This window comes from Melospiza georgiana, chromosome 25 (assembly GCF_028018845.1).
Source record: "Melospiza georgiana isolate bMelGeo1 chromosome 25, bMelGeo1.pri, whole genome shotgun sequence".
In the NCBI taxonomy this organism is placed as follows: domain Eukaryota; kingdom Metazoa; phylum Chordata; class Aves; order Passeriformes; family Passerellidae; genus Melospiza; species Melospiza georgiana.
Window position 1 is genome coordinate 4,708,580 of NC_080454.1, and position 14,715 is coordinate 4,723,294.

At 53.2% G+C, this 14,715-nt stretch overlaps 1 pseudogene; it reads right to left on the minus strand.

Moving 5' to 3' along the window:
• LOC131093355 (zinc finger protein 850-like) overlaps positions 1-13,138 on the minus strand; it is a 41,761-nt pseudogene extending 28,623 nt beyond the window's left edge.
• Positions 13,139-14,715: the final 1,577 nt, after the last annotated feature.

Below are 14,715 nucleotides of genomic sequence, written 5' to 3' on the forward strand. Positions count from 1 at the left end.
GGATCCACCTCAGGGAATTGCCCTACAAATGCTTGGAATTTGGGCAGAGCTTCCAGTAAAAACTTCCACCTCATCAAGGTCAACCAGATCCACACCGGGCAATGGCGCTGTGAGTGTGGGGAGTGTGGGGAGTGTGGGAACGGCTTCAGCCCGAGCTCCCAGCTCGTCACCCTCCAGTGCATCCACACCAGGGAGAGTCCCTGCAGGTGTCCCAAGTGTGGGATGAGATTCTCACAGAGCCCTCACTTGACCCAACACAAACGGAGGCGCCACTGAGGGAAGCCCTGTGAGTGTCCCGAGTGTGGGAAGAGCTTCGTGCGCTGCTCCAGCTCCATCCCCCATGGGAGGATCCACACTGGATGATCCACAGTGACCCCCACTGGGCAGAGCCCTGATGATCCCTGATCCGTGTGATCCCTACTGAGTTCAGGGAAGGTGTTGGAGAGGTTTCTTTCCTTTCTCCTTGCTGCTGTGATTTGGTTGGCAATAAATTCACTCCCTGTGCCCAGGCTGGGTCTGTTTTGCCTGTGCCGGTGCTCAGGATGGGACTGCTCCCGTTTCTTTACTGAGCTCCTGGGCTTCTCCTTTGTGTTTCCTCTCCCTGTGCAGCTGTAGAGGGCAGGCACAAAGCAGTTTTTGTGGCTTCCAGGCAGGGTCAGCTGAGCCCTGGATGATCAAAGGGGTTTGTGGATGTTCCCTGTTTGCGGGTGACCCCGCTGGAGGAAGGTGTACCCCCTTGCTGCAGCCCCAGCCCTCAGGCAGAGCTCAGCCAGGCAGAGAACACCCTCAGATGTGGCCTCATTTTTGAGCACTCCTAAGCCCCTCGAAATCTCCATCCCCATTTTGGGTTAACCTGAGCTCCTGGATATCTCGGACCCCATTTTTGGAGCTGTTTTGGGCATGCAGGTTTTGTTAGCAGGGAGGGTTCAGGGCTGGGTTTTGAGAGAAGCTGCTGGAAGCTTCCTTCATGTCCCACAAAGTCAATCCCTGGTGCCTGAACGATGGAGATGCTGCATGCAGAGATTCATGGGGATGCAATGATTCACCTGCAGCCACTGGAGAAGCCATGCTGGAACATGGGGGTGCCTGACAGGAGGCTGTGTCTATGGTTGAAAGGTGTAGCTGGTGTGTCCATATTAATGGTATAAGGAAGGGTAAGACCAACTGTTGCCACATTTCTCTTCACAGAGAAAAGCAAGGCACAATTCTTCCCAAGAATATTTCTGGGTTTCACATTCTCTGAACATCAGAGAAAGAAAACATAATTCTCATTTGCTGTGCCTGTGTTGTGCAAAAGTAGAATGTAACATGGAGATTGTTTATCCAAAGTGATGGTGTTTTGTTTCCTAGACCTATCAGGGCCAAGCGTGTGTGTGAGTTGGGACTGTCAGCCGACAGTGACGGGATGAGTGCAGTGAAGTGCAGTTGAGTGCAAAGTGACTGCTTGGCAGATTCAGTTTAGATATAATGTATATTGTATAGAATAATATAGTATAATAAAATAATTAATTAGCCTTCTGATATCCATGGAGTAAGATGAATCATTCCTCTCCTTTGTGGGGGCGCCTTTGATTCGGTAAGTGTGACCGCAGACCTGTGCTGTAGCCTGGACTGCAGAACCAGGACCCTGAATTTGGGCGGAGTTGGCGGCCAGACCGAGCACAGAAGAATCTGCCGAATCCTCCCAGCAGCGTGTCCGGATCCTTCGCGGGAGAGGCGGGAGAAGCCGCGGACGGCCTTTAGGACCCAGCGGACCCCAGCCGCTGAAACGGGACACTGCCGCCTGCTTTCCCCTTGCCTGCGTCGCCCTAGGTGGAGGCTCGGTCTTTTCCGGCCGAGTTTGGCCCCCTAGCCTTAAAGGCGAGGCCTGGGGAAGCCCTTCTGGCAGGCACTGCCCGACTGGGGGGACTTTGACTTTGGGAAGAAATGTCTGTAGACATCAGCACTAGATTTGCGGGGAGAGAGAGTCACTTTTAGGATATGGAGAACCTGGTTTGTGACCACGGAGTTCTCGTGCCCTCAGAGAAACTTACGAGCTTGGTCCCTCCTGTTGCCAAGACACTCGCAGCACGGTGGGGGCGGGTCGTGAGAACAAAGACCCCCACCATGGGCTGGGTCTGGCCTCTCGGCCCGCCCCCCCACCTTTGACCCCCACCCGGGCCCGGGCCGCCACCCCATGGGACGGGTCTGGTTTCCTTGGCCCGCTCAACAAGGAGGGGCTCAGGGACATGGAACAGAAATAGGAACAGGGGAAGGAGCCAATGGGGTCGAACAGCTTTTTGAGTGAAGCTTCTTGCATCTCCTAAAAACCAGGGAATGCCCCCCCAGGGTGTCCAGTGGCAGGTGGAGGTGACCCCACACCAGGGGAGGTTTCCAGCAGCACCAGGAGCTGGTGGGTCCAGTCACTATTGGGGACCACATTAGGGGTCATCACGTGCTCCAAGAGCTCCTGCTGGCCCTGGAACCACCTCAGCTGCACCTGCGCAAGGTGAAAATCCATCACAGAGCAGAGTAGGCAGCTGGGGCTGGCCTGGGAGCTCCAGGGCACCAGTGAGGTAGACACGCTGGGGGGCACTGGAAGAGAGCAGGGAGACACGGGGGGTGTGGGGAGAAAGAGGGTGCAGGGCTGTTGTGGCACTAAGAGGGACTGGGAATGGAATGGGGTGGCACTAAGAGTGAGTGGAGCAGGTTGGGGAGCACTGAGGGGGCAGAGGCAGATCTAAATGAACTGAGAATAAACTGGAAAGGGACTGGGAGGGATGGAGGGAATCCTAGGGACTGGGCTTGAACAGTAAGGGACTGGGACTGAACTAAGCAGAATAGATTGAGACTTGGAAGACCTGGATGAGAACTGGAAGGCACTGGACGGGGGACAGATGGAGGACACTGGAAGGGGTAGGGAATGAAGTGAGAAGCACTGGGAGTGTGAGGATCTCTGCATCCCTGTGGATGTCTGTGGAGGGTCAAAAATGGGACATCACACCATGATCAATGTGATCAAGTGAAGCCGATTTATCGCTCAAATAAGTTACATTTATACCATGTTCTACTGTTCACGCACCATAAGCGAATACATGATTGGTTCAGTCTGTGCATGCGTCTCAAGCTGTCAGCTAATTGTTTAGTTTTCTTTCTTCATGTGCTCTGCTGTGGCTTTTAGCTCCATCTTCATACCCTGCCTTCCATCCTGGACTCGTTTACTCCTGAGTACGCTCTTCCTCTTGCGTGTCCTTAAGGCCGCTGCGACCTCCTGCTCAGTCTCAGTGAAGGCTGGGTTGTGCACACGCCCACAGTTCTGCAAGAAACCCTCAACAGATGTCCAGGGGCTGTGGGGGGATCTCTGCATCCAGCACCTCCATCTTGCTTCTCTCAGAACCCACCCCTGGAGCACCCCTGCGACAAAAAACAGGCTGTGCAAACCCAAAGCAGCTCTAAAAATGGATATTCAGGAACTCAGGTGAACTCCAAGATGGGTATTGAATTGTCCAGGGGCTCAGGTGTGCCCATAAATGAGGCCCCAGGTGAGGGCATTCTGTGCTTGGCTGAGCACTGCCTGAGGGCTGGGGCTGCAGCAAGGGGGGCACCCTCCTCCAGCCGGGATGTCCCACGAACAGGGGAGCCCCACAAGCTCCTCAGAACCCCAGAGCTGGGCTGGTCCTGCCAGAACACTGGGAGCCACCAAAACTGCTCTGTCCTTGCCTTCTGCAATGGCACAGGGAGAGGAAATACAAGGAAAGGGCCAGGAGTGCAGAGAACGACCAGAAGACATCCCGTCATGAGCACCAGCACAGGCAAAACAGACCCAGCCTGGGTACAGGGAGTGAATTTACTACCAACCAAATCACAGCAGGATAAGGAGAAGGGAAAGAAATCTCTCCAACACCTTCCCTCCACAAAATGGAGATCATGCAGAACAGGGGTCACCAGAGCTCTTCCCAACGGGGGTCACTGGGGACCATCCACTGCGGATCCTCCAACGGAGCTGAAGCAGCGCGCTTCAACGAGTCCCAGAGAGCAACCTGCGCTTTCAGGGCCTGGAGCACGCTTGCTAAAGGAGCTGGCAAAGGAGGGGAGGGACAGGTCTTTCTTTGGAGATCTGAAAGCCTTTTATTGCCAGGAAGAGGGCCCAGGGACAAAGACCCAGCAGGGTTGGGAACACAGGGTTAAATATGGAAAAAGGGGCTGACTTGAAGGCCAAGAACCAATGGAAATGGGGAAAAGCGGTGCAGAGGAAGGGCAGTAAACTAGGGGAACCAATGGGATAACAGGAACGGAACACTGCAGCAAACTGGGGCCAATGTGATCAGGCGAGGGAAGAACATTCTAGGGGGATACAAATGTAGTAAAAAGGGGCTGAACAGGGGTAATGTCAACTGGATAAACCAATGAAATTTAACACATTACATGTGTCTGCAGAGGCCAATGGGAGAGAGATTGATTCCTTTAACCCTAACCTCAGAGGAGTGTTTCTCCTTGCTTGTTTCTTCTGCCCCTCCAGAACTGAGGCGTTACAGCCCCACTGGCAGGCCCCTGAGTCTCCAAAGGGATGGAGTTGAAGCAGTTCACGAAGCTCTTCCTGCACTTGGAACACTCGCAGGGCTTCCCTTACTGGTGCGTCCGTTGGTGCTGAGTCAAGCCAGAGCTGCTGGAGAAGCTCTTCCCACACTCCCCACACTCGTAGGGCCTCTCCCCGGTGTGGGTGCGCCGGTGCAGGGTGAGGTGGGAGTTGCGGTTGAAGCCCTTCCCGCAGTCGGGGCAGCGGAAGGGCCTCTCGTCTGTGTGAGTGCGCTGATGCAGGAGGACATGGGACTTGCTCCGAAACCTCTTCCCACACTCGGAACACTCGTAGGGCCTCTCGCCAGTGTGGGTCCTCCGGTGCCGGATCAGGTCGGAGTGCCACCCAAAGCTCTTCCCACAGTCCAAGCACTCGTAGGGCTTTTCCCCAGTGTGGATCCTCCGGTGTTCCATCAGGCTGCAGCTCTGTCTGAAGCTCTTCTTACACAAATAACACTCATAGGGCCGTTCTCCAGTGTGGATCCTCAGGTGCCGGATCAGGTTGGAGCTGTCTCTGAAGGTCTTCTCACATTCCCCACACTTGTAGGGTTCTTCCACCTGTTCTCCAGTGTGGATCATCTGGTGCCGGAGCAGGTGGGAGCTCCGGCTGAAGCCCTTCCCACATTCCAAGCACTTGTGGGGCTTCTCCACCAGCTCTGAGCTCTGGCTGGACCTCGCACCACCTTTCTGGCACATAGGGGGTCTTTCCTTCTTGCAGCTCCCTGGGCTGGGTTTGCAGCCCCTCCTCATGCTGCATCTCTGGGGCTCTTCCTTCTCCTCCATTGGCCCAAGGCTTGGGAAGGACAAATCTTGGTCTGAGGGGAGGAAGAATAGATGAACACCTTAGGCTGGGGTTCCTCCTACCCAAGTTCCTCTCAGAAAGTGACCAGATATTATGTGTCCATAAAAATCTCCAAAACACAAAGGCTCAGCCCCCAAAAAAATCCTCACAGGAGATTCACCTCTCTTGTTTCTCCACTCTGGGTTTTGGGGTTTCCCTTCCCTTGGCTGATCAGGTTCCTGTGGCTCCTCTATTCTGGGGTCTTGCTTACAGATGACCCAGGGTATTTGAGGGTCCCAGTGATCCCTTCTCCCCTGACTCCCTATTAGAGGGTTCCATGGATGTCGGGATGTCTAGCTGGTCAGAGTGACCCCGAGAAAAGTTCGAAAGTCTTTTTTCCCAGCCTGGTGCTTGAAGAAGGAGTCAGGGCTCTTCATTTCTCAATCTCAAGGTTGCTTATAAAAAATTTTCTCCTGGCCTGCCGAGGTCAGCTCAGCAGGACAGTTCCAGGCACTCTGCCTGCCCACAGAGCGGCGTTATGTCTTTATACTATTATGGCTTTATTATGTCTTTATACTAAAAACTACGTATACAATGTTTACAATAACTTTCCAATACCTATCACCTATGTTAGACAGTGAGCTTCTACTCTAAACCAATCTAAAAGTGCCAACATCACAGCGGAAGATGGAGGCCAAGAAGAAGAAGGAGAAAGGCTGGACACACTCAGTTCCCTCCATATTGCCTCCTGAACCCCCATACCAAAAACCCCAAAATCAACTTTTCCACCCTGTGATAACTTCACTGTCATTCTACTCAAACTGTTGTGGCCTGCTGATCCTTCATACAAGGTTAGTAACTTGCTCCATGGGTCATAATCAAAACCACCAGCATTTTGGGCTCTGTGCCAGGGTCTGTGAGACCCCTGGCAGGGGTCTTGGCTCCTCAGGACAGTCAGAGGGATGTCCTGGGTTCTGACAAATAGATCCCAGGAGTCCCCCAACTCCAGAATCTTCTCCTCCCCCCTTCAGGATGCTGTGGGTCCAACAGCTATGGGATTGCTCCTCTCCACTCTAAACACTGCAGGGGTCCTGCAGTTCCCCTCCACCACTCTCCTGGGGAGTCCCGAGACTGATGTGCTCCTTCCACCAGTACCTGGAGATCATCTTGTGGATTGCCAAATATTCCCCCAAAGTGGAATCTGTGATTCAGCTTTCAGCTCCTGCAAGACTCAAACTTCTCCCCCCCAGAGAAACACAAGGCCTCCCAGGAACCTCTGGAATCTGCCAACTCCAAACACTTCCCCTAGAAGTGTTTGTTTCCCTCCCCTCTGGAGGACTCCCTGATACATTTGGGGTGAGCTCCCCCACCCAGTCACCAGCAGGATGGAAACTTGTGCTTCTCCTTCTGCTCCTCTTCCTGCTCCTCCTTCTCCTCTCCCCCTCCCCTCCTCCTCCCTGACCAACCCAGATCCCCCTTTCCCACCCCCCTCTGCCCCACAGCTGAAAAAGCATCACCGGCTGCTGGCTGGGGGGAACCAGCCCACGGAGCTCCCCAAGGATGGACAGGGAGTTTGGGGAACCGCCCAGCGCGGATCCATCCCCTCCCACAGCCCTGGGGAATCGCTCCAGGGACTGAGTGATGGGCACACAAAGGGAACACCATGGAACCCCTTTGCTGCTGTCCCCCTGCCCTTATCCACCTCTCCTATCCTTTGTCAACCATCCCCTCTAAATCCCAGCTCCCCTCTGGCTCAGTTTAGGGCTGACCCTCCCCTGTCCCTTGCAGTTTTAGTGTCCTAAATGCCCTTTTATGGCTTCTCCCCCCTTTTCCCATTGTATTGAAAAGAATGAGATGAAAGTGTCTACAAAAAAATGGTGTGAATCTCCTTTGAGATAGAGGAAGGGACTTTTAGATAAGGAAGTGACAGGAGAAACCATCAGTCTCAGAAAATGTTATTATTTGACATGGACTCCTGCTCAGCCAAGGTCCTGCCAATTCCTGACCCTCCAGAAAAAGAACAAAGACTTAACAAAGCCATTATTATCATACGTGATAAAAAAGTGGATAATGTTGAGGTAGATTGCACATTCCCCCAGAGGTAATTAAGGACACGGATACCCAGAGGGGCAATAAGGGAAGTGGAGAAGGGATATGGACAACAGGGGATGGATGGTGTTGGTGTGCTGGGAAGGGATTGGGTGAAGGGGAGTGTGCAGCAATATGGTTAAGGCAAGGAGCAGCAAGAGGAGTCTATGTGGTATGAAAAAGGATGATGCAAAGGAGGAGGAAAAGAATGAATTGTGAGGATTTGGAATGTTCAGCACCATCTAATCCTCAAAATTTGCCAGGTGATGCAGGACCAATTACAGATCCTTTTCTATCCCCGGTTTCCAGGACAGCAAATCAAGGAGGTCAGGGTTTCAGGGGCTTTCTCTGTGGGAAGCAGCGGCAGCACCGGGCGCAGAGCTGCGGCACCGGGAGCACGGGCTGGGGGCCTGTGGGGAGCTGCGGGGCCGGGCCGGGGCTGTGGGGCAGCCGGGGCTCAGCGCCGGGCGCTGCCTGACCCCACCAGCCCCGGGCAGGGCCGGCAGCGGCCCCCGGCCCCCAGGAGGCTGCGGGACGCCCCGGCCGCTGCCCGGCCCCGTGGAGCTGCCGGCCCTGCCCGCCGGGGGCGCCTTTGGACACTGCGGCAGGACAGGGAGCGGCTCTGGGATACGGGCGGGGGAGGGCACCCTGAGCACAGGGAGGAGGAGCAAGGAACATCTGGGAAAGGCGGATTGCACATGGAAGGGTCAGGATTTTCTTTTAAGGATTTCGTTTGGGTCACTTGAGAAATGAATGATTTTGGAAAAAAACTTGGCAGCTTTCAGAGCATGAGCAGCCACAGGCACTGAGGGAGGCTGCAGGAGGGGCACAAGAAGGCCCTGCAGCACTTGGGCACAAAGGCACAGCAGGTGAGTGCAAGAAGGGAGCAGCAAAAGGCCAAGCTGAAGGCAAAGGCCAGGGCACAGTTCCTACAGCCCCTGAGGGATCAACCCCAGGGCCCAAGGGGGCCCCAGCACCCAGGGCACGGCTCGGCCACAAGCACCTGGCAGAGGCATTGCCCTCCTCGGCAGGGGAGAGCCCACCCAAACAGCCCCTGGCAAGGAACCAGGGCTCCAGCTGCAGGGCACAAGGACACTGCAAGCACAGACAGCAGCACCCTCAGCACCAGCAAGTCCACCCCTTGATGGACATGGATTGGCAGGGCTGTCACAGCTCCCATCACACCAGGGACCCTCCACACTGCAGCCCTTGAGAACATTCAGGGTGGGTCTGCATTGAGAGGAGGCATTTCCTGATGGACACTGGGGCCTCTCAATCCACTCTGAATCTCAGATGTAAGGGGGGAAAATTGACAGAAATTCTTTGAATATTCAGAGGGTTAGTGGAAAAAATGAGCAAGTATGTTTTCTTCAACCACTCAGTACATGTGGTGTACAGGTTTAAAAACATTAATTTTTGCTTGCTCCTAATTGTGATTATAATTTCTGGGAAGGAATTTTATGGCAAATGTGTGAATGCAAATTTATATGGCAAAACTTATTGAATTACTTTAACCATTCCCTATTCCGCGAGAGGGAAGGAGGGCTCACAGCCTGGTATTGAGTCCTTGTAAAGGCAGAGCTTTTGGAGCCAGGGATCTCTTCCTGCAATGCTCCTATCTTGCCAGTCTAGAAACCAGAAGGATGGACTGCAGAAGAAAAGCAGAATTTTCAAGTGTTAAAATAAAGATTAACTGAGGCGTCCGTGGCCCTCCTAGACAGAGAAAATAAAATGTAAGTGAACGTTAAACAGGGCCATGCCAAAGGAATTTTTGTGCTAAAATGTTTAACCCAGTGGCCAGAGTGGCCTCATTGTCTGCAGAATTGTGCAACCACAGATTCCACAGGAACTGAGAGCTGAAAACTGATGACAACAGGAACTCTTATTGTTCAAGTCTGGCATCAAGGTAAAGCTTTGACAACCAAAAGAGCCTCTAAATGGATGAGCAGGGCTCGGTTATTGCAGTATGAAACTTGTTCAATGGCACAGGAGGATTTAGAACTGAGGACAGGGCAAGGGTTTAACCCAGCCTCCTGTTTGAACAGCCTGGAGAGGGGCTGGCAAGGAACCCACGACTGCACTCAAGGGACAGAGCTCCAGACCCAGGCTGGGACAGATTGATGATGGGACATTGCCTGGCCTGAGGGAGAAAATGTGTTTGTGGATGGCTGTGCAAGGGCAGCAGAAGGGAAAAGAGCTACAAGACAGGCTGTTATTAAGGAAGGGGAATCAGACACAGCGCAGGTCACTGCCCCATGCTCAGTTCAACCCGTGGAGCTGTGGGTGCCTGTGAGAGCCTGGCACTGAAATGCCCTGAGCAGGAAGGCTTCAATTTCTTCTGCTGACACCATGGCACCTAACAGGGGGGCAAAAGCAATTCTCACTGCTTCAGCAATCACTTCATCAATTATGAAGGTATTTTAAAAAAGAATAATTTCAAATTTCATTTATTAAAAAAAAATATATTTCTCTAATTGTGCTTCTTTTCCCTTTGCTTTGGGGAAAGGAGTTTTGAATTATTTTTTTAAGGGACGTGACAGCATTCAATAGAGATGAGGTTAACATGTTAATAGACTGGGAATAGCCCAAAAGACACCCACAGAGATAACGACCAGCAAGAAAACATCAACAGTGTCCAGCAGCAAACAGCAACCAACAGCTACCCCAGACACCACCCCTGGCACAGCTGGAGACACCTGGGCTGGAAAAGGCTGAGAAGGAAATCCAGGAGTGTGGACCCAATTCACATCAGAGGGGAAGAAATCTGGGTCCCATAGGAAATCAAATACTAAGAACAACCCAACTTCTAAACAATGAATATTAAACCAATGGATTTATATTGGGTCAGACTGTAGAAAGTTTAGGATAAATCTAGTAAAATTCACATGTCATGGAATGATTTTTCTCTACACAGCCGGGCTATATGCAGATGAAATTATTTCTGTTGCACATCCTGGCCAGAATCAAGTAATGCCTTGATTATATAACACTAAAAATATTGTTGGAGAGTTTTTGTTCTTCCTCCAGATTCAGTGCTAAGATTACAACATCAGAATGTTTTTTTCTTAACAATCTTACTTTAATATTGTCAGTTACGTTTGGACCAGGGTTCTGAGAACCAATTTTTATTCTTAAGGGAAGTAACAGAAATTTTTATTCCGTTGGGAGGTTTTTGTGTATGTGTATGCATAGCCCTTAGTGATGGCAAAATTTTGTTATGGGTTCTTCCATACTCACTTTAGGCTGCCTTTTAAAACCTAGAAGAGCATTAAAGGTGACCCTTTAGTTGTAAACAGTTAACAGAATATTGTTTAAAAAAAGCAGAAAAATAAAAGCAGTGGAGTGGAGGAAACACATGAGATACCAGATTGCTGCACTGGAACACAAGGTTCAGTTTAACACTGCTGGGGCAAAGTGCGGACAATGTACCTGGGTCTCTCGCCCAGGGCAGGAATTGGGCTGATTCCCTCTGCCCCTCACCCCAAGCTCTGCCTGCTGGCACTGATGGAATTTGCACAGCTCAAGGCAGAGCCCAGGGGGAGGATATCTGACCCTGCAACACAAACGGGTGAAGCTGCAAAGGGAAACAGCAAATGGAGAATGTTGGGAAAACTTCACTAAAATAAGTGGGGGGGAATCATCCCTCTGCCATCTCCAATATGTGCTGTCACTGTCTATGTTATATAGGGTGTATTAGAGCACTGGGGATTTTTGCTACCAAAAATTCAGGGAAATCGGGTGGGAATCCAAGTATTTGATTATTTAATTAGAGAAAAGTGGTCAATTGATGCAACCCTGGCTCATGAGGAAGTGCCCAAAAATGGGGAAAAGATGAACGGCCAGCAGAACAAATCCTACAACACCATGGACCAGCCCCTGGGAACCCGAACCAATTCATATCAGGAGCCACAGAACCCATTTCTCATTTCAATGGCATCATTCGATTACAAGCGTCCTCGCAATAATAACCAACCAGACAGCTCCAGCTCCTGACCTTCCTGCTGACCAATCCACTGAAATGAGGAACACAACACTTAACCATGGGATGGGATCAGATCATCTGTTAGCAGAAAAAGGAGGAGTTTGTGGAAAATTAAATGACACAAACTGCTGTTGGCAAGCAGATGACAAAGGAAAAGTGGTGAAACAGAAAACAAAGGAAATAAGAAAACAGCTCATGCACTAATCCAAACGTGGAAAGAATGGGAATGGGACACGGTTTCGTGGCTCCCTGGCAGACCATGGGTTAAACAAATGCTGTTTCTCCTCTGATGTGCTACAGCAACTCTCATCTTTGTACCATGCTGGACACCTTGAGAGTGCAGCTCATTCAGAAGGTGAGCAAGGGGATTGTTATAGATGGGTAATATGATGATTGCCTCTTGGAATTAAGGGATGAATATTTTGTGTATGTTAAGAGAAGCTTTGCTGATGTATGGTTACCTTATTTTTGTTTGTAATTTGGACAACCTCTGTTCTCCTCGCTGTCCCCCATCCCCTCGTGTACTGTTGCCACTGGAGAGCCGCGGTTGTCAGGGTTGTCGGGGTGATGTGGAGGGAGGGCGGCACATGTGCCCCTTGCATGGGGCAGGCAGAAATGGGGAACACAGCACCTCCAATCGAGCTGCATGAAGTTCTCCATCAATGACGGCAAGGAAGAGCTGACTGGCACTTGGGAGGTGCCAGGGTTGACTGATGAGACACCAGCGTAGAAAAGGTGGAGCAGCCATTTAGTGGATGAGCATCTGGCAGATAGCCATGCTGGCAGCACTCCCCCTTTTACCTTATTCAGTCCTTTCTTGTGTTTGTTTTAGTTTAATAAAACTTTAAAGTTTTAAAGTGAATGGTCATTTCTCACAGGTATGCAGGTGGCAGCCAGGCCTCCTGATCCAGAAATGCCTACGAAATGACAGGGAATGAGGTAATTGAAAATAATCCCTAAACGAAAGAGGACCCAGTTACAAAAAACAAGTCAATGTGAGAATCGGCTTGGAGATAGGGCCAGTGACTTGTAGTAACGGGAGAAAACATCAGTCTCAGAAAATGTTACTAATTAACACAGACTGCTGCTCAAACTAAGTCCCGCTGAATTCCCGAGCCTCGAGAAGAAAAAAGACTTAACAGAGCCACGAATATCGGATGTTATATGGGGGGGAGGGTTTGCATCTTCAGGGAGACATGCAGTTCGCGGATCAGGAAGTCTGAACCATCCAAGTACCTCAGCCAGTGGGCAAATGGAGAGGGAGATGAGGATGGGGAAATATAAAGGAGCCTGCATTTAAGAGACACCTGAAGGAAATTGCCCACGGCCTCTCCCTCTGCTCAGTAATATAAGCCACTTTTACAGGACTCCTCTGTCTCCTCTGGGCACAGAAACCTCCGGCCACGGGAATTTCCCCGCACAGCCCCGGGCACGGGGCAGCCCCCTCTGTCCCAGCCACAGCAACCGGGCCGAGCCAGCGCTGCTCCGGCAGCGGCTCCTGCCGAGGCAGCGGCCGCAAGGAGACCGCGGGCAGCCGCTCCCGCAGCGCCCTCACGCCAGCGGCAACACGGGCCGGACACGGCACAACGAACCCGCCTGAGCCCCCTGCCGCCCCCGAGGCCCGCAGCCAGCCCCGAGCCCCCGCACAACCCAGCGCGGCTCCCACCTGCGCTGCGGCCGCCTCCGAGCTCCGCCGCCGCCTCACCGCGCTCCGGCCGCTGCCGCCGCTCACGGGCCCGCACACACACTCCGACAATGGCGCCGCTGCCCAGCCACGGCCGCCCCCAGCCCGCCACCGGGGCCCTGCTCCGCCCCGCTCCCACCAATCAGCGCGCCACAACCACGACTGACGGCACCGTCGCCCAATCGCAGCCAGGGGCGGGCTCTGCACACGGCACAGCCCCGCCCCGCGCTCGCGGGGCCCCCCGGGCTGCGTGAGGGCAGAGCCGGAGCTGAGGAACAGCCCTGGAACGGCCCCGGGCCCGAGGGGGATTGAGCTGAAAACACAAACAAACTTCTCCGCACCTCCCGCCACGGCTTTCCCGACACTGCGGCTCCGGTGGCTCCGGCTCAGCGGGAAGCCCTGGAGCCTCACTTCTCCTACCCCTTATTAGTAGCAGCAGTGCATCGCTTTGATTTCCCTCAAAAACGGAAAACTGCTCAAAACCTTTGTGGATAAGTGGGGGAGGGGAGAGATTTCTGACAGAGAACTTCAAAAACTCAGAGCAGGATAATGAGAAGTAAGTGAAGAGCCTTAAATCCAGCTTTCCCCCACGCCTCCCTCCTTCCAGCTGCACCTCCTACCCCGGCAGTGCCGCAGACAGGGAATGGGGCCGGGCTCAGTTCATGCCCCGGGGCTTCTCCCTCTGCTCAGGGACAGGAGTCGTTCCCCTGCTGCACCCTGGGCTCTGTCCCACCGGGGACTTCTCCAGGAACTTCTCCGAGCTGAGTCCATCCCACGGGGCACAGCCCCCTCCAAGTGCTGCAGCGTGGGTCACTGTGCCCCGGGGTCAGTCCTGCCAGGACAGGCTGCTCCAGCGGGGCCCTCTGGCCGCGGGGTCACAGCCTCCTCTCAGGCATCGCCGTGCTGCAGCGTGGCTGCTCCGGGGGCTGCAGAGGGATCTCTGCATCCCCATGGATCTGCGGGGGGATCTGTGCATCCCCGTGAATCTGCAGGGGGATGTCTGCAGCCCCATGGATCTGCAGGGGGATCTCTGCATCCCCACGGATCTCTGCATCCGACACCGCCGTCTCTGGAGTCACCACGAATAGGCTGAGCTCTACCTGAAGCTCTTCTCACATTCCCCACACCCTTCCCAGCACAGGGAGGGTTTTTCCTCTTCACAGCTCCCCAGGCTGACAAGGAGTGGAAGAGACATGGAGAAGGGAAAAGGAAAAGGCAGAAGGAGAGGAAGGAACAAGAGGGAAGAAGGGAGGAAGGAGATGAGAAAGGAACATGGATGGATGTATGACAGAATGAGGAGAAGAAGGAGGGCAGACAAGGAGAAGATGGGATTTGCCTCCATGCCAGAGGGAAGGGGAAGGAGATCCCCCCAGTCCATCCCTGGCAGGATGGTGTTGGCAGTGAGGCTGTCCTGCAGCGATGCTGGGCTGGGAGATGGAGCAGCAGAGAGGGGAAAGGGGCAGTGATTCCTCCTGCCCTGCCTGGCTGTCCCAGTCTGGAGCGTCCTGGCGCTGCCGAGGCCCTTGGAGCGTCCGGCACTCCGGAGCCCGGAGCTCACGGCTGCTTTATAAAGCTGACAAAGTCGGCAGGATGGGTCTGGGTATGATCTGCAGCAAACTGGGTTTA